Consider the following 19,683-nt stretch of genomic DNA (forward strand, 5'->3'; position numbering starts at 1 on the left):
TTCAGAAAAGAACAATTTCAGAAAAGAACACGGTAGAGATTCCGTATCAGCAGGCTGTTCATTTTTTCAGTGTAAAGGAGAACAAAAGGTAGTTTTTCCTAGGATGGTAATATTCTGTAGTAATTAGAGGTATTTCAAGGAGTTTGCATCTCAACTCAGAAGGAAATGACCTAAAGTACACATAAATATTTAATTTACATTAAAAATCATAGAAATTGTCACTTCTGGTTCTTCAGATAATAGTAATCTTTTAAAACATAAAGAATAAAATCTTTTGAAATAAGTCACTAGCTTCTGTAGCTAAGGCTGGAGAGGCCATGTGGCCCAGAAGGGAACAGAGACCTGATGAAGGTGCCATCCGCTTTTCCTTCTTGCCCGTGCACTGTGAATATGACCACCTCCCAGTAGGAAGGCTTCATCTCGTGTTGCCGTATCTGCAGGCACTGACTCACTGCTCCAGTTGACCCTCTTGGTCATAATTATTTAATTTTTTGCTGATAAACTGAATTCTTATTAAAATTTAACAAAAGTATACTGTAAGAAACAGTGGTCCCTATTTTAAAGATCATCATTTAAAGTATCTTTGGGCACCTCAGTGGCTCAGTTGGTTAAACATTGGACTCTTGGGTTTGGCTCAGGTCATGATCTTAGGGTCCTGGGATTAAGCCCTGCATGGAGCCTCGCATTGGACTCTGCACTCAGTGGGGAATCTGCTCCAGGATTCTCTCTCTTTCCCCCTCTGTCCCTCCCCCAACTTGCACATGCACTCTCTCTCTCTCTAAAATAAAAATAAGTCTCAAAAATATAAAAAAATAAACATCTTCAGAAAGAAGTCATGTGGTTGAGTGCACATTTATCAACATTTAATATTTCTTTTGTTGCTCTACTTTGATTTTCCCACATGGAGTTAAAATCCTTTAGCATTCCATTAAAATAAGACATAAGTAGGGTCAAGCAATAAGCTTTCTTTTCTCTGCATTTTTATTCCATCTTTCTTGGACTTTGCAGTCTCCTATTCATTTCTCTGTCTCTCAAATGTTTTTAAAATCAAATATTCTTATTTTAAATTATAAAATCTGTACATACTCATTAAACAATTCAACCAATAGAATAGTTTATAAAATTAAGATGTCCCACAAAAAACCCACAAGTACACAATCACACACACACATACACACACTTGATCTTCCCCTCTGTCTCTCCACACGAGCCCTTACTGCATGTACCATTTTGCAGCTTGATTTTTTTTTTTTTAAGGTTTATTCATTTGAGTGAGAGAGAGAGAGCATGTGTGAGGAGGGGGAGGGGAAGAAGGGGAGAGAGAGAGAGAGAGAGAGAATCCTGGAACAGACTCTCCACTGAGCACAGGGCCCCATGGAAGGCTGGATCCCAAGACCCTGAGATCATGACCCAACCAGAAACCAAGAGCCAGCCACTCAACTGATGCCACCATCCTGGCTCCCCTGCAGCTTGATTTTTCACTTAGCAATGTATCATCAATCCTATAAATATTGGGGTCTCTCAGCATTCTCTTTTCTCTTGCCAGATGTACTGAATGGTGTCACCCCACTTTTAGTGTTAGCCACCTCCTGCTCATTCCCAAATATGTCTTCCCAGCCCTGATGTGTCTCTGTCACTCAAGCCCATCTACCTGCCATTGCTTCATGGGCACTAATACACAGCTCTCCCCAAATGCTCTTTCTCTCCCTGTCTCCCTCTCAGGGAGCAGTGTATTTTTCATCTCATTTTCCAAGCCCAGAGGTGGCATCATCTTCAGTCTTTCCTATTTCTCCTTCAGCCACACTGTGCCAATCACCAGTTGTTTTTATCTCTTTGAGATCTTTTAGATCAGCTTTTCGCCATTCTGACTACCACTTCTGGGATGCTAGGTGAACATCATGTCTTGCTTGGGTTCTCTAAAGTTCTGACTCTTTTCCCTTCTTCCACTCTCTCTTCTTACCTCCTAATCCATCTGCTCACAGGCCTCAGATGCTCTTTCTCCAGTGCCAGTCTGAACATGTCTTAATATTCAGTGACTTGTCAATGTCTTTAGAGTAAAGGCAGACTTGAAAGACTTATAGGGTCTGCAAGACTTAAAGGGTTTGTCTGATCTGGCCTCTGCTTGTGCCTTGTCTGACTCATTGACAACCATTGCATCTGTTTGATTCTAACTCCAAACATAGCTGCCCACTCTGAGTTCCTTGAACATGCCATGCTCTCCCTTACACATGTTTGCCTTGGTGCCTTCTGTCTCTCCAACTCCCTGTTTCATCCTTTAGGCAACTTCATTGAACGCTTCTTTCAAGAACTGGGTTTGGTGTCATCTCTATGTTCCCAGAGCATCTCACACTTACTTACCTTTATCCTATTATACCATTGATCATAGTATACTGTCATTACCTGTGTATGCTTTCTGTCACTCACACCAACCCTCACTAGCACCACCACCATTGATGACCCCACTCTGAGCTCTCTAAGGGCAGAAATAGAGAGAGCACAGAATGTAGTGTCTGGTAGGGAATGCATATTTGAATGATGAATAGACATAATCAGAAGCCCAGGAAGCCCATAAAGCTGAGGGAGTGGTTTGTTCCTCAATCCTAGGAGTTATGATGGTCAAGTCAGAAGCTTCACATGCCTTGGATCAGGCTGGCTCAGGTTAGGGTAAATACCTTTTGGGGCCTGGGGATGGTCATTTGAAATATCAGTGCTATTAAGGAGTAAAGGAAGGTGTTCATGACCAGAATCCGTTTGCCTTCTGCTTTCCTTCGAACTTCATCCTGTCTGGGTCCTATTTAGAGTCAGAGTGAGCAGGAGTGGTGGAGGCTTGTATAAGACCCTACTCCTCAGTGGAGCAGGAGCAGAAATGTGAGGGCTCTCAGAGTGAGGTACTTAGATTTGGGGTAGTCACAACACTTACGGTGGCTAATCTTGCCCATCACACAACTGGTTAATCTTGCCACTCCACTCTTGCCTCCAGCCCTCAGTCTGTGTAAGTTCATTAAAGGAAGACTTTCAATTCTTTATGAACCTTTCTCACTTCAGAGTCCCTGTGTCCTTTATCCACATGCTGCAGAGATGAAAAAAATAAATACCATTGAGAACCCCTATGACTCTCTTTTATACTTTATCATATGCTTTATTGATTTTACATTTGAATACCACCACTGAAGCTTTTACACTTTGGTTTATGCTGATTTGCGTAGAATACTTCTCAGCTTTATGGTGATAGTTAATTTGTATGTTGGGATTCACAAAATGGAGGCCTCCCAGGGGCCCTGCCCTCATTACAAGACTAAGCATTACTCCAAGCTAAGCATGGCGTGCTTCCACATTGCCTCTGGTAATGCTCTACAAAACTCACTGTTGCCCAAACTCCCTCAGGAAGACTGTTCTGCAGCTTGGTAGACATTGTAGTTCCCCAAACCATGTACTGTTTTTCTTTGACTAAAGAACCTCAAATTCATTACTAAGTTGTTTTAGCTTTGTCATTTGACAGTCTCGGTGACAAGACGGGCTCCAAATACAGCTCCTGAAGATTCTGGGGATGGCCCTGAGATGTACCTTCACAGGTACCTGGAGAGTCCTTTTGGTCACTACCTCTTCAGCCACTCTCCAACATCTCTGGAAAGCTGCTCTTGGATCAAGCTCTGCATATTTTGTATTGTGACCTCTTGGAATTTGTTCTAATCCTTCCAGCTGGAGAATTGAGATGTGCAAAACTAGAATTTCACAGGGTGGAAATTGGAGTGTGAGAAACTCCAGATTTTCACAGTGAGAATCACAGGTCTCAGGAATTGTGCACAGGTAGCCAGAAACAGAAGTCTGGTTGAATTAGGGAGGTTTCCTTCAAGGGAGAATAATGAGTATCCCTCAATCAAAAGAAAGCAATATGGCAGCTATTAGGGGACTCACAAAGCCTCAAGGAAAGCCCACAGTGTAAACTATGGGGGACTTGGGGAAATAAATCAAGAGAAGAAGTTGTCATTAAATGGCACATGGAAATGTAAGTAGGCACAAGTCAGACTATTATAAGCCATCAGAGTTTCCTCCGTTATAAAGAGATCTTATGAAAGGAATGATAGATCTATTGCTAATGGGAATCTCGGACCCTAAAGCTGCAAAATTGGTGGGCACAGGTTGAGCACTTAAAGCTGTTATTGTGCTTGCCACATAACTTTAAGACTCCTGTGCTAGGATAAGTTGGTCATGGATCAGGTTAGGATGACACCAGGTCACATACTAACCTCAAAATTTTTTTATGTGAGAAGGTACACTGAGAAATATCAGAAAATACTCAACCCAGCTGGACATCCCTCCTAGGTATTAATTTAGCTCCAAGAGATCCAAGGCTTCACTAAAGAAGTTGGATTCTCAAGTTTCAAAGAATTAAGCACACCACCTTCTGGAATATTTGCTTATTTTATGTCTGAGAAATATATTTTCAGAAGCTACAGATACAAGGCAGAAATCTTAGTAAGACAACTTAGAATCACAATGGCCATTGTAGGGAACATTTCAGTTAGACAAGATTGTTCATTTAGGAAGTGCACTTGAAAGTAAGGTGTTAAAGGTTCAGAAATAGCTGAAGTAAAAACCAATGAATGACCAAAGTAGTAATTAATAGATTATTATTGTGCACCCACTAAATAGAGTTCTCAGACTGGGAGCACTCAAACCAAAACATGGAATGAGGCTCAGGGATATATTGTTACAAAGCAACTTATATAATGGGAAGACATTCATTATTTTTCACAGTGGTTGTTATATTAGAAGTTTTTTTTTTTTTTTTAAGATTTATTTATTTATATAAGAAAGAGAGAGAGCAAGAAAGTGCATGCCCAAGTGGGGGGAGGAGCAGCGAGAGAGGAGGAAGAGAATCTCAAGCAGACTCCCTGCTGAGCCCAGAGCCCAAAGCTGAACACTAAGATCATGACCTGAAATGAAACCAAGAGTCAGTCGTTTAACTGACGAAGTCACCCAGGGGCGCCTGATGTTAGAAATTTTTTAAATTACAGGGAACTGGTTAGTGGTTGTCTCATAACAATTTTGGAAAACAGTTCAAGTTTTGTTTGTGATTTCCAGAGGCATAAGCAAGAAATGACCCAGGTCAAGTTTGTCTTGCAAAATAAGCTAAATTAAGCTTTCCCTTTATGGCTAAGCTGTTTTTGTCTGCTTTGGGAATTTTTGAGGCATTTGTTTTTGATTTTAACAATTCCCCCCTTCTGGTCATTCTCTCAGTGGGCTGAGAGTATGACCAACCAGCATAGCATTATTTTCGGTTACCACCATTGATCTTCTTAGGCCAAAGAATCACATAATTGCTGTTTCCACCGTGGAGTCATCAGGCTGCAGGGTCATGTAGTCACCGTCTTCATCATTTATGTAATTATTGTTGATTTCATCCAGTTGTGTAATTCTAATGGATACCAATAGGTGTGTGAGTGGCTGCTGATAGGTATTTAGAACCCTCAGGAGTATACTAACCTGGAGAGGTTAACATGACTATGAGGAGAACAATAGCCAAGGATTGAGAAATTCCCAGAGCAGAAATTCCCAGGAGCCAAGAGTTAACCAATTAAATAACTTAAGTGAATTATGATCAGATTCTGTTTTAGCTAAGTCAGTCTATATATTTTTTTTTAATCACTTGTAGTTGGATTTCAATTTTTTTCTGAGTTACCTATATAGGCACAAGATGATGTGTTAGCAAATTCATATCCTCATGATTATTTAGGAAAGGATAAACATCCAGATGTTTCTTTTCAGGAGGCAGTATTGTAGGTGAGCTTCCACCTAAATTAGACCTCTATATGATGTGAGCAATCAGGCAATTTAATGAGCGGCATATCTATGGAAACAAAAGAAAAACAAAAGTTGATAATTGGAGCAAATTATAAATTCAGGTTCTTAGTTTGGAGACAACCAGCTGAGAAGATTTCTAGATGTCGGTTTTGAAGCATCTTCAGATAGAGTGAGGGCTAGTACTGGCATTCTGATAGATTTTCCTGGTTTTTAGTTTGAATGTCTCTGGTGAACTTTCTAAGTAGTTCCTTAGGAATAGGCATGAAGATTGTCCACATATGAGCTGTTGTGATGATTTCCCTGAAAGTTATATCAAGTTGTCTAGCTTTATTTTCCATGGCCTTGGAAAAGGGGAAGTTTTAGTTGCAAAGTGATTCTAGGTCAAAGAATGGGAAAAAGTTAGCAATGTTAGTGTGGAAAGTTCTAGGCAAGTATTATAGAAAACTAGAAGAATTTAGGACAAAATCAGTTTGTAGGTAGAAAACAGTATCTCTAAGACAACAGCACTAGAATCTGATATCCACAAAGATGTATTATTGAAACATTATTTTTCTTTCTATAATCATTCCTATGTCTGTCAAAGATAACCACAATAAGACTAATTTCTTTGCAGATTAAGTCTAATTTCAATAAACGTGGCCTGATTATTTACATAAGTGCATCAAAAAATAGTGATTGACCATATAAACTCTTTTAAATCTGCTTTGCTGGATTTAAGAAATCTCAGATTGGACTTTTAAAAGACTCTTGAAGCTAGGAAGCCAAACCAAGGACTTGTTTAAAACCCGGAGAACAGATTCTTATTGAACTTACGCAAATACATACATTGTCAAGAATACTTAATCAGAATTTCCAAACTTTGGAGAGATGAGGTAGGGAGAAAATGATAAATGCTTCAACCCTTACTGCAAAGCTATCTATAACTTACAGACATTTGGTAAATATAGCTTTAAAGAAAGGACAAGAAGGGTTACTTTAAACACGGAAAACAAACTATTAAGGAACAAGCAATATTTTTTTAGATTTTTAAAAATATTTAATTAATTTATTTATTTGAGAGAGTGAGAGAGTAGAGGGAGGGGCAGAGGGAAGGGGAGAGAGAGAATGAGAATCTCAAGTAGATTCTCCAGTGAACATGGAGCCTGACCCGGGCTTGATTCTACAATGCTGAGATCATGAGCTGAGCTGAAACCAAGAGTCAAATGCTTAACTGATTGACCCACCCAGGTGCCCCAGAATCAGCGTTTTTAAATGAAATCATAAAAATAATGATTGTGTTCATAGGGTCATTCAGTCTCGTGTCATTCTTGTTTTGTTCATCTTGAGTTAGCAGCTTTATGAATCAATCAGTTTTCCAATAGAGTTTTAGAAGTTCTTACTCAGTTTAGTGTTATGATCTTAAAGTCATCAGAGACCTGCATTTTAGGGTACTTCTTAGGGTCTTTGCCATGAATCTATTTCAAGGTAACACATTTTTGCAGTGCTAGTACCATTTTGTTTTCATTATTACTGCTTTGTAATCTTTAAATCTGGGGTTGTGATACCTCCAGCTTTGCTCTTCTTCCTTAAGGTTGCTTTTGCTATTTGTGACCTTTTGTAGTTCCATATAAATTTTAGGGTTAGTAGTTCTAGTTCTGTTAAAAATACTATTGATATTTTGATAGGGATTGCACTGAATCTGTTGCTTTAGATTGCTTTAGGTAGTGTGGATAATTTAGCAGTATTAATTTTCCAATCTATGAGAATGGTATATCTTTCCATTTGTTTCTGTCAACTTCAATTTCTTTATCAATATTTTGTAGTTCACAGTATAGGTCTTTCACCTGCTTGGTTAAATTTACTCCTAGGTATATTATTCATTTTTGTACAATTGTAAATGGACTTGTTTTCTTGATTTTTTTTCTGCTACTTTATTGTTGGTATATGGAAATACAACAGATTTCTGCATATTAATTTTTATTCTTCAACATCACTGAATTCATTTATTACTTTGAGTAGTTTTTTGGTGAAGTCTTTAGGGTCTTCTATGTATAGTATCATATCATCTGCAAATAGTGACAGTTTTACTTTTTCTTTACTGGTTTGGATGTATTTTATTTCCTTTTCTTCTCTGATTGCTCCGGCTAGAACTTCTAGTACTATGTTGAATAAAAGTGGTGAGAGTGAACATCCTTGTCTTATTTCAGATCTTAGAGGAAAAACACAGTTTTGTTTTGTTTTGTTTCTTTTTAGCATAACAGAGTACATTGTTTTTGCACCACACCCAGTGCTCCATGCAATATGTGCCCTCCATAAAACCCACCACTTGGTTCCCCCAACCTCCCGCCCCCTACCCCTTCAAAACCCTCAGGTTGTTTTTCAGAGTCCATAGTCTCTCATGGTTCACCTCCCTAAATAAGTGAAACCATATGATAATTGACTCTCTCTGCTTGACTTACTTCACTCAGCATAAACTCTTCCAGTCCCATCTATGTTAATACAAAAGTTGGGTATTCATCCTTTCTGATGGGGGCATAATACTCCATAGTGTATATGGACCACATCTTCCTTATCCATTCATCCATTGAAGGGCATCTTGGTTCTTTCCACAGTTTGGCAACCGTGGCCATTGCTGCTATAAACATTGGGGTACAGATGGCCCTTCTTTTCACTACATCTGTATCTTTGGGGTAAATACCCAGTAGTGCAATGGCAGGGTCATAGGGGAGCTCTATTTTTAATTTCTTAAGGAATCTCCACACTATTCTCTAAGCTGCACCAACTTGCATTCCCACCAACAGTGTAAGAGGGTTCCTCTTTCTCTACATCCTCTCCAACATACGTTGTTTCCTGTTTGCTAATTTTGGCCATTCTAACTGGCATAAGGTGCTATCTCAATGTGGTTTTAATTTGAATTTCCCTGATGGTTAGTGATGATGAACATTTTTTCATTTGTCTGATAGCCATTTGTATGTCTTCATTGGAGAAGTGTCTGTTCATATCTTCTGCCCATTTTTTGGTATGATTATCTGTTTTGTGTGTGTTGAGTTTGAGAAGTTCTTTATAGATCCTGGATATCAACCTTTTGTCTGTACTGTCACTTGCAAATATCTTCTCCCATTCCGTGGATTGCCCCTTTGTTTTGTTGACTGTTTCCTTTGCTGTGCAGAAACTTTTGATTTTGATGAAGTCCCAAAAGTTCATCTTCGCTTTTGTTTCCTTTGCCTTTGGAGACATATCTTGAGAGAAGTTGCTGTGGCTGATATAGAAGAGATTACTGCCTATGTTCTCCTCTAGGATTCTGAGGGATTCCTGTCTCACGTTGAGGTCTTTTATCCATTTTGAGTTTATCTTTGTGTACGGTGTAAGAGAATGGTCAAGTTTCATTCTTCTACATGTAGCTGTCCAATTTTCCCAGCACCATTTATTGAAGAGACTGTCTTTTTCCCACTGTATATTTTTTTCCTGCTTTGTTGAAGATTATTTGACCATAGAGTTGAGGGTCCATATCTGGGCTCTCTATTCTGAAAAACACAGTTTTTACCATTGAGTAAGACTTTAGTTGTGGGTTTATTATATTTGGCCTTCATTATGTTGAATAAACCCACCATGTTGAGACTTTTTATTATGAATGGATGTTGAGTTTTGTCAAATGTTTTCTCTGCACTTACTAAGATGATCATATGATTTTTATCCTTTATTTTTTAAATGTGAGAATAAATCCCATTTGATTGTGGTGAGTAAGACTTTTAATGTGTTGTTGAATTTGGTTTGCTAATAATTTACTGAGTTTTGTAATTATTTTGATAAAGGATATTGGCCTGTATGTGTTTTGTTTTGTTTTTGCAGTGTTTTTCTTTGATTTTGGTATCGGGGTAATGCTGCCCTCATAGGATGTGTTTGGAAGGTTTTCTTCTCGTATTTTTTTTTTTTTTTTTTTTTTTTTGAAATAGTTTGAGAAGAGTAGGTATTAATCCTTCTTAAGTGTTTGGTAAAATTCATCTGTGAATCTGCTCCTGGTTTTTTTTTTTTTTATTGGGAGGTTTTTGTTTCGTTTTTGTTTTTGTTTTGTTTTGTTTTTATTACTGACTCAATTTTGGTATTAGTAATTGGTCTGTATAAAGCATGAGTTTTTGAGAAAGGGAGGAAAGAATTTTAAACCCAGTGGATTCTACCTCTCCATTTAGATTACCTAAGGTCTCTTAATATGAGACCTCTGTTTTTAACAGCTGTACCCAAACAGAAGGAATTACACTTCTCACCCCCTTTTGAAAAGAATAGGTAACTTACCAAAGAGTTTCAATAAACAAATCCAGGTATGCACAATAAAGTTACAGAGTTCAAATGCAAAGAAAACAAAACTAAGATTGAGGAGATCCTTACCCTCAAGCTCCAAAGTCAGCAAGAAATCAGTGAGCTCAATAGACTCAGGGTATCAGCACTTGTTTGCTCAGTGTCATTGGAGTCATTGGGGTCTTCTTTGGATTTACCTTCTGAACCTATGAATTGTCAAAAGTTCATAAATGACAGAACTAAAAACAATTTATCACTGAAGCAGTAACCGGTAAAAGTTTATTTTGCACATATCAAAAAGGTAAGTTCATAAACCAGGAGTTCTTAAACCAAAACATGGGATGAGGCTCAGGGGTATATTATTATAAAGCAGCTTATATAGTGGGAAGGCAGTGACTGTTTATTGTTCATAGTGATTAGAAAAAATACCAGCCTTTTCTTAAATTATAGGGAATTGGTTTTGTCTGCTCAGAAGAATTTTAAGGCTGGCTTCAGTTTGTTTTTGTTTTTAACAAAGGGTTCCCAAATCAAACAAACCGAATGAGATAAATAGTTTAATTGTTGTGCGGAAGTCACCAGAAGTCTTCAAGATTCCAAAATAACTTCATTGAAAGATTCTTCAGCCTTGCAAAAGGCTGATAAAAAATTAAAGACCCAATGATACCTAACGACAAAAGACTTCTTCATTTTTTAAATTTTATTTATTTATTTGACAGAGAGAGAGGTCACAAGTAGGCAGAGAGGCAGGCAGAGAGGCAGGCAGAGAGAGAGGGGGAGGCAGACTCCCTGCTGAGCAGAGAGCGGCGCTTGATCCCAGGACCTTGAGACTTGATCCCAGGACCTTGAGACCATGACCCAAGCTGAAGGCAGAGGCTTAAACCACTGAGCCACCCAGGTGCCCCCAAATAAAAGACTTCTTAAGATTGACATGTCTCTTTTAACTCCCCTCTATCTTCCTTTTCTTCAGTACTATATTTTACTAATCCCCTGAGTTGACTTTCCATTCTGACCAAAAACCACAAGATGATAAAGTCCACCAAGTTAGTGGACTTACAACTGCAACAGCTCCAATGCCAGAAAACTAAAAATGCTGTATCACCCCCTAGAGGCCCATCATCAACACACTGGCGGAGAAGTCAGTCTCGCATGTAATCAGTGGGGACACTGAAAAAAAAATTTTTTTTCCTCAAAGACTTTTTTTTTTTTTTTTAAAGATTTATTTATTTTGACAGAGAGAAATCACAAGTAGACAGAGAGGCAGCCAGAGAGAGAGAGAGAGGGAAGCAAGCTCCCTGCTGAGCAGAGAGCCCGACGCGGGACTCGATCCCAGGACCCTGAGATCATGACCCGAGCCGAAGGCAGCGGCTTAATCCACTGAGCCACCCAGGCGCCCCATTCCTCAAAGACTTTTTGTTGTTGAACTCTTCCACACCAATTCAAATGCCCCATATCTACCGTCGAACGAGGGTGGTCCCCATATAGGCTCCTCTTAGAGTTGCCAGGACTTAAACGAAATTTCCAGTAAACTCTTACCAGTTGTTTTCTTAAATGGCAAGGGGAAACTAAATTAAAATTAATGGAAAATCTTGCTAAATGCTGGTAGATACTAGAAGTACATTCTCTAAACCCCACTGTCTTTGGAGCTTGCAGATGGGATCTTAGGAAAGCTGACAGAGCTGGCAAAGGCTAAGATTCTTAGTGGAGTCAGTTCTCCTAGGCCTCTTTAGTGGTTGAGAGAGGAAAGTGAGATTTTATGTTATCCCTTCCCTTCTAAATTCAAACTTTTATGAATTTGGTTTTGAGGTCTCCATTGGTTGTAGGTCCTTTCTCTCCCAGGGACAACTATTGCCTTCTTGCTTGTATTGTTTTGCTCCTAAGAACTTGACTGGTTTTCCACCTGCCAGAGGCCTGCAATTGTTGGATTCTTGTGTATGCAGGTAGCTCAAGAATCAGGGCACCCAAAATATCACCAGACAGAAATATGGGTTGCAAACCCACTTGCAGCTGAGCAACTGACTGTTGCCCAATCTCAGGGGAATTATCTGTCATTCTTACTTTTGGCAATTTTTGGAAATGGCTCTGGATATTGGGAAGTTAGTATCTTTGAGTTGTTTAATATTGCCAGGAATGTTTACTGTTTGCCCCAGCTGAAAGTTGACAAGATATTTGCAAGGATTTCTAAATAGCTTTATGGGCAAATAAAAACAAACTGACATGCAGAGCCTGATAAGAAATTTTCTTTCCAGGTCTTCTTTTCTAAGCTTAATGTACCTAGAAGGGAAAAAAAAAAAAAAAAAAAAAAAAAAGACAAACTTTATCCAAGGTTTACAAAGCTCTAAATCTAGAACACAGGAATCTTTTGATTTCCGTATTAGTTGAAGATCTTCTCTCTGATCTAAAGGAGGAGATAGATAATGTAGTTGGTTGGGTGGGTCTGACTCCTTAAGAGCATTCAGATTGCAACCTAATTCTTTGAAGAGTTAAAAAGAAATGTACTTGTCTTGTAAGTTGAGTCTTTTACAAGAACATTAGTGAATCTCTGGAAGCAATTCACTTACTTTTCCGTTTTTAAAACCAATCCCCAACTTTCTCTATTCATCTCAGAAGGTTGTAAGTATAAAATTTTGGATTTAGGAAACAAATGTCTCTGGAGAAACTTGGATTCCTTTTCTGTGTCTTTGAGATATAAATGTTCTACCTGGTCTGCTCAAGGAACTCTTATCTATGGAAGCCATCTCTTTGAAATGCAAATTTTAGGGAAATAATTTCTATCAGAAGGGAAAAAGGAATGGGTATTTGGAGCCTAAGCCTATGAAAAATTAGAAGTCTTTCCCATGAACATGATAAAAACGTGTAAGCCATCTGAGCAGATAATCTAAATTATTCTTTTGCTAGAAACCTATTTGGACCCAACTTTTCTTTGAAAGGCTACTGAGTTTTATATTATTTTACCTGTCCTATGGCTAAAATTTGAAATTAAAAGCTGTAAGATACCTCTTTATAACTATCACTGTTTATGTATGTCTGTATATTATAAATGTGTAGTTTTTTTTCTATCTCTGGATGGTTTTGCCAAAATTAATTCGTACAGTTATATTTATATATGTACATATATATGTAAATATATTTATATATGCTCACAGGAATATAGAAAGTAACCCAAATGATTCTCAAGTTTGTTTTAATCTAAGATAATCTTGGTAAATAAATATAAATTTAAATTTGTTGGCTTAATCAAAACTGGCATGTCTTTAGAGCTATCAATATTAAGTATAAACAGATCTATAACTTTTATTCTATCTAGGTTTACTAAAAGTAAATCTATAACTTTATTCTATGTAGGTTTACTAAAAGTTAAAGAAGCTCATGTTATCTGTTACAGATAGAGAACAAACTGAAGGTTGATGGAGGGAGGTGGGTGCGGGATGGGATAGACGGGTGATGGGTATTAAGGAGGGCATTTATTGTGATGAGCACTGGATGTTGTATGTAAGTGATAAATCACTGACTTCTACTCCAGAAACCAATATTGCACGGTATGTTAAGTAACAAAAGTTAAATTAAGAAAAGGATAAATTCATGAATAAATAAACAGCAAATAATCTTTTCATGAGTAATCTAAACATAATTGTTAAGAACAAGTAAATTAAGTAGAGGTAAGATAGAAGTGTATAAGTGAACTTTCCAATAATAATTATGCTTTTTTGTATATCTTCTTAAAAGTAGATCCAAAATCTTTTTGGTAACTTGAAACCTTGATATTATACTGAGATAAGTTAAATGATGGGTATCAGTTGAATATCTAGATCATTTCCAAGGAATATAAAATACTGAAACATTAACTACTGAGCATTATCTACATTTGACTTCTCTTTACAGAAGAAATAAGAGTATTTGGTCTATTAGTAAACATGTTTTGTCTACATTGAAAAGTTTACTGAGGAAATTTGCCAGTTCACACTTGCTTAATTCTTAATTTTCACTAGGAATTTAGGATTCTAATGGTACTAATTAAATCAGTATATGTACTTAAAACTATTTCAAAATAATAAGGGTGAAAGTAAGCCACTGTGAATGAAAATAGGTAAAGAAAGTAAAATGACTATTTCAGAATGAGAAAGAAGGACAAAACATAGTAAATAATCTGAATGGATATAAAAAGTTATAGAACTTTTGTAGAAAAGGAATCTTAAGAAATGAACGTTAATTGTGGTCAAGCTGGCTAAGGTTAGAATGGATTTAAGATATTTTTTCCCCCTTAAAAATGAGTTTTATTATTAAAAGTAACACTGGTGCAAAATTAAAATTTGGTCTTCTCTCTGCTAAAAAGATAAAGTATTCTTGTGCTATGAGTCTGCTCTTGATAAGTGATTGTGAAAGCCTTTTTGTTTAGTCACTTTACCTTTTGGACACTCTCCCTGGAAAGCAAAGTTGGTTTTGTTTTTGTTTTTGTTTTTGCCTTAGCAAAATAATTCCCTGTGTTTCATGTTGTTTTTATATCAGGTCTTGAATTACCTAATAGAACCCAGTTTTGTTCATATCAAAGGAGCTAAGTCTCATTCACGACAATGTAACCTTTTGTGTTTGCCTTTCTAATCTTCTATTGCTAATTGGGTTAATAGATAATTAACTATTCAATAATAATCTATGGGCCTACTTAGTCAAATATTCAAATGTTTTGGTATTTTGACAACTTCCTCAAATCAAACTCTAAATGGAGTCTTCTTGACCTCAAAGTATCTTTGATATTTCCCAGAGGGTCCCTGAAAATCTCAAAAGATTTGTTTCTCACCTGGTAAGAGAGAGAGATGTTAAACAAATTAGGTCTATTTGACATGTTAAATTATGCAGAAAGCATTATCAAATAAGTATTCATAAACTGTCAAATAAGTATTCATAAAGATTAATGGAATGGACTCTACCAAGTGTTGTCATCCACCAACACTGTTGCCAAATTACAAGGTCTTTAAACTTGGGTGCTTATTTCACAACTGAAAAAGACTCCCTAACCTTTGGTCTGCGCAAATGCTAGAGACATTAAAATCAAATTGACTAGGAAGAGAACTAGCTGATGTAGAGGTAGACTGCTTCCTCCCAAAACATTAAGAATGTTTCTTTTCATTTCTCCTTTCTTTCCAGCAATCCTTTTCCTAATTCTTACGTAATGAAGGTCTTTGTCATTCTCTTGTAAATCTACTGCTTGCCCTGGCCTGGAAAGACATTGTCATTGTTTACATATCTCAGATGATTATAAAAGCAGGTTATCTAACCCCCCAGTCAACTGTTGGATTTACCGTGATGCTGGTGATTCCATAAATCTTCCCGTCACAAACTTCTCCCTCATTTCCAATGCCTCACTGGCATTGATAAACACTTCTGGAGAAGTGGAGACTTTTATATAAAATACATAAACAAGGCATTTGGCTTGAGAAAATGACTCCTTCAGTTGGGTCTTTCTTTGATCTACTTAATCTAAGTTGGTTTGAGCCATGGGGGGTGTGGCACTGGAAATTTTTGAGGATCCTCCAAACATTGGGTATTATTCAGTTTATAACCATTCTAATAGTCTCCCTGATACACTATATTCTCTCAAAAGCTTTAAATGCATGCATGCAGTCACTGGTAAAGAGACAAATGATCTTTCTGTGTCTCGAATGACAAAAAATGGGATGAAGAAACTGCCAACTAAAAGACCAACACCTTGATATCCTAACCTATGAATTGCAGTTAGAGATTCATCCTGATTCCAACATCAACAAGGAGTGGTAGTTCAGAGTGACACTAATACTTTACATTTTGATCAATATTTGCAGTACAACTAAGAATTTATCAAAAGGGGGGGACGTTGATGTAATTAATTTGTATATTGGGACCCACAAAATGGAGGCCATCTCAGTGGCCTAGCCCATGTCACAAATCTAAACAAAGTTAGACTGCACTTACTGAAAACACCTGTCAAGAGACCCTAACCCCTGTCACAATCTTTCAAGTTAGTTTTAACTAGCTTATCTTACCTAGAAAATAAGACCTGTTAGCCTTACAAGGAAATCCCTGAATTCCTAGCCATTCATGCCCTGTTTCCTTGTTGCCTCTTCTTACATTCTATAATGCTCATTCTTGCCCACAAAACCTTTGGGAGAGAGCTCCACTGTTTGATAAGCTCTGTACTCCCTAAATTCATGATTGTTTTTCCTTGAATAAAGGAGTTAAATTAGTTACTAAATTGTTTTAGTTTTGTCATTTGATAATAGTAAACTTGGGATGTTGAAATAAAGTGGCAAGAATTCTGTCTTATCTTCACTTTATTATTCTCCTTGGGGAAAAGTGAGAGAGTAAGATCTGCCTCCTAGTTTTAAGTGAGGACATACAGGCTAGAAGTGCCTAGTTTAGTGCTGAGTACAGGTGAGGCACTCGATGAATGTTATTTGATTTGGAAAGTGGACAAAATATCCCAATTTGAATGTCTATTTTCTACCAGAAGTTCTTACAAATGTAGGCAGTAAAGTGGGCGATATCCCTGTATTTCAGGTAAGGAAATAAGACCAGAGGAGATCCTACTTTGTGGATCTGTGTAGATTTTGAATGTATGCCTCTTTCATCCTCCATGATTTATTTCTGTGTTGAAATAATGACCAAGGCAGAAATTATTTTTAAAAAGAGGTCTGAAGAAAGGGTTCTCTTAGTAATATGTCTTAAAGTCGCAGAACACTTCAAATAATAATCAGACACATGTTTAGAAGATACTGTAAACCAGCTCTTCCAGAGCCCCTTTCCCCCAACTAGAAAATGGATGTGATAATCCAATAGTTCTTTCAATCAGGGACAAAAATCTCTAAAACCCCCAGTTATTCAAAAGGACTTTAAGTCATTTTCACAGATGTGTGAAGATTAAGGTAAAAAGAACTCTGGGATGGCATAGGATAGTGTAGATTAATAACACATTGCCTGTTCATTCTAAGAGCTGAATATATATGCTTTTCCAAACTATGGAAATATTGGATGCATTAACTATGTAGTTAGAGCTCTTGGGAAAAGCAGTGATTAGTTATAAACCCACTTAATTTAAAATTAAGTTAAATTAAATTAAATTATATTAAATTAAAATTTAAGCCAGTAGTTGAAGAAAGTAAATTTTTTTAGTTAATTTGGGAATGGAATAGACACGAATAAAACCTCAAGCGTGAGAAGATGAAAAAAGTTAATATTTTGATTGACCACACATCTCGAAAGGAAGATTTAAAGGATGTGTAGATCTTTGAGGCCCAAGAGTAGCATTCTGGTTTGTTAAGCTAAGCAAAAACTAGGACTAGGACAAAGCATTTTTTTTTCCCTTTTTTCTGGGTTACGGATTTGTACAAGGAGGACTCGGAAGAACATGAAACTGTGGTCATTACATTGGATCAAAACTAGATTCTCTCAAGTTCTGTAAGAGTCAGCTGAATTCACTAAAGTCCTAACAAGGATAAAACATTATATTTCATTATTTCTGCTTAGCAGCGGCTTATTTTTCCTTAACTCAGCTGAGTTTCTAAGCCGTTCAATCTAATAGACAGTTTCTCTCTTATTGTGTGTACTATCTTAGCCTCTGCTCATGGATCAGAAAATAACAGAAATAATGTTTGTTTTATAGGCACCTTACTTATGAAGTATCTCAGAACCAAGTCCATTTAATTGCTTCTGTGCATAGCAGAGAACCAGCAAATCACTGCACCAAGGCTGTAATTGGGACATACAGGACACAAGGTCAAATGATAGGGGAGAGCTGGAATGAGGACAAGATGTAGGATTACTTGGCTTACAGGTGCCCCGCCAGCCTCTGCCTGGCCAGGTGCCAGGAAGACAAGCGTGGAGGAGAGGGTCTTGGCTTCTCCTTCCTTCAGTTCTGTTGGTCAGCATGGACCTGTCCATTCGCAAGCACATTAGCACAGCAGTAAACAAGTTAGTGTCTGCCCTCTTACACTTTAGTCATTGTCAAACGGTAGATTTTAAAATTCTTTGGGGGCAGGATTGCCTTAGTCACTTTTACATAACCTCCCTAACTGTCAACATCCTTGGTTTGTAGTAGGTGATTCCTTTTTAAATAAAAATATATCTCAGTTATTTTAAGGTAAACACTCTGCTTTATTGTTTTAGAATTTTTGGTAGGGGGTATTATAGCAGATCTCAAAGATGTAATGAAGCTTAAATGAGCAAAGCTAATATGTTAAATATGTTCTTGCCCAGATAGTGTCACTTTTGAGAGGGTGGCAGGGAAAGAATATGCTCTCTCAATTGCACACGAATACGTTATCTATTCTAAGAACTTTCTTTGGCAGTCCTAGTTAACCTTGTCACTGGTCAGGTGGTAGAACCCAACTGGAATAGGGATGTGAACTCACCAAGAAGGTGAGTCCTGGTGTCTCATGTGTCTCCGTTATAGAGGCCAATAACCATGATTATTACTGTTCTTGTTATATACTTTTTTCCTTTATGTCCTTATGAATAAATGATACCTGGCAGCACAATATCTTTGGAAGCTACTGTTTTATTAATTTAGTTAAAATGACATCCACCTTTTTTATGCCTTCTCCCTTTAAGCAAAAGCATGAAATTATTTTTATGAAAACTGGAGCGAGTAAGAATTGGGATTTACTTTCCTATTTCCTATAAAGTTCTTGAGAATCTTGTAGATTATACTCTTGAAGTATATAAATCTGAAACAAATAAGCATCCCACCACAAACATAGGTTTGCTTTTGATAAACTTGTTTGGATTAAGTCTCTGAGGGTTTCCTTAACATAACTTTCAGAATATTAAGATTCAAGGGAATTTTTATAGAAGAAATATTAGTGTTTATAACTCCCATCTGCTGTGTACCTCCAGTTGACAGGTACTAAGATATGTTCTAATGACCTCTTGTTCAACAACTTTGTGACCTTGGAGTGTTATCCCCATTTTACAGACCAGGAAGTGGGGATCCTGATAATTGATGTGACTTGTCACATACCTAGCAAGTAGTAGGCAGAGCTATCTCACTTGAACCCACTTTTGGGGAAACTTGGCCAGTATTTGGGTAGTTGTAGAATTTTTTTTACAAGCATTTACTATGTCCAGAGTGTCTTTTTGCCTGAAGCTGGAGGCTTAGAGAAATGGTATTAAAGGATCCTGGAGGAATAATAAAACCCTTTCTTTATCTCTGCTCCAACTCCCCACTTTAACCCTCTTACAGGAAGGCATATATATCTAATTTTATTTTTAAAAAGACTTTATTTATTTATTTGAGAAAGAGAATGAAAGCATGAGCTGGGGGTGGGGGGCGGGAAGGGCAGACTCCCCACCAAGCAGGGAACCTAAGGTGGGGCTCCATCCCAGGACCCTGAGATCATGACCTGAGCTAAAGACAGAGACTTGACTAAATGAGTCACACAGGTGCCCCATAATTTTGTTTTAGAAGCTTGTGATGACTACTTGGCAAAAAAACCCACTTCATTATCCTAGTGTTTCAGAAATGTGACTTCTGAGACATCTGACATATTGGAACGTGTACTGACTTTAACCCACACTCCAAATAGGAAAGCTTGGTCTACACTGCCACCAAAGTATACTGCTCAGTCAGACCCAGATGTA

General features: G+C 37.4%; 1 protein-coding gene across 6 annotated transcripts in view; it reads left to right on the forward strand.

Moving 5' to 3' along the window:
- FAM13C (family with sequence similarity 13 member C) overlaps positions 1-19,683 on the forward strand; it is a 154,852-nt gene that overhangs the window by 46,194 nt on the left and 88,975 nt on the right. The window lies entirely within an intron of this gene.

Source organism: Mustela lutreola, chromosome 4 (assembly GCF_030435805.1).
Source record: "Mustela lutreola isolate mMusLut2 chromosome 4, mMusLut2.pri, whole genome shotgun sequence".
NCBI lineage: Eukaryota > Metazoa > Chordata > Mammalia > Carnivora > Mustelidae > Mustela > Mustela lutreola.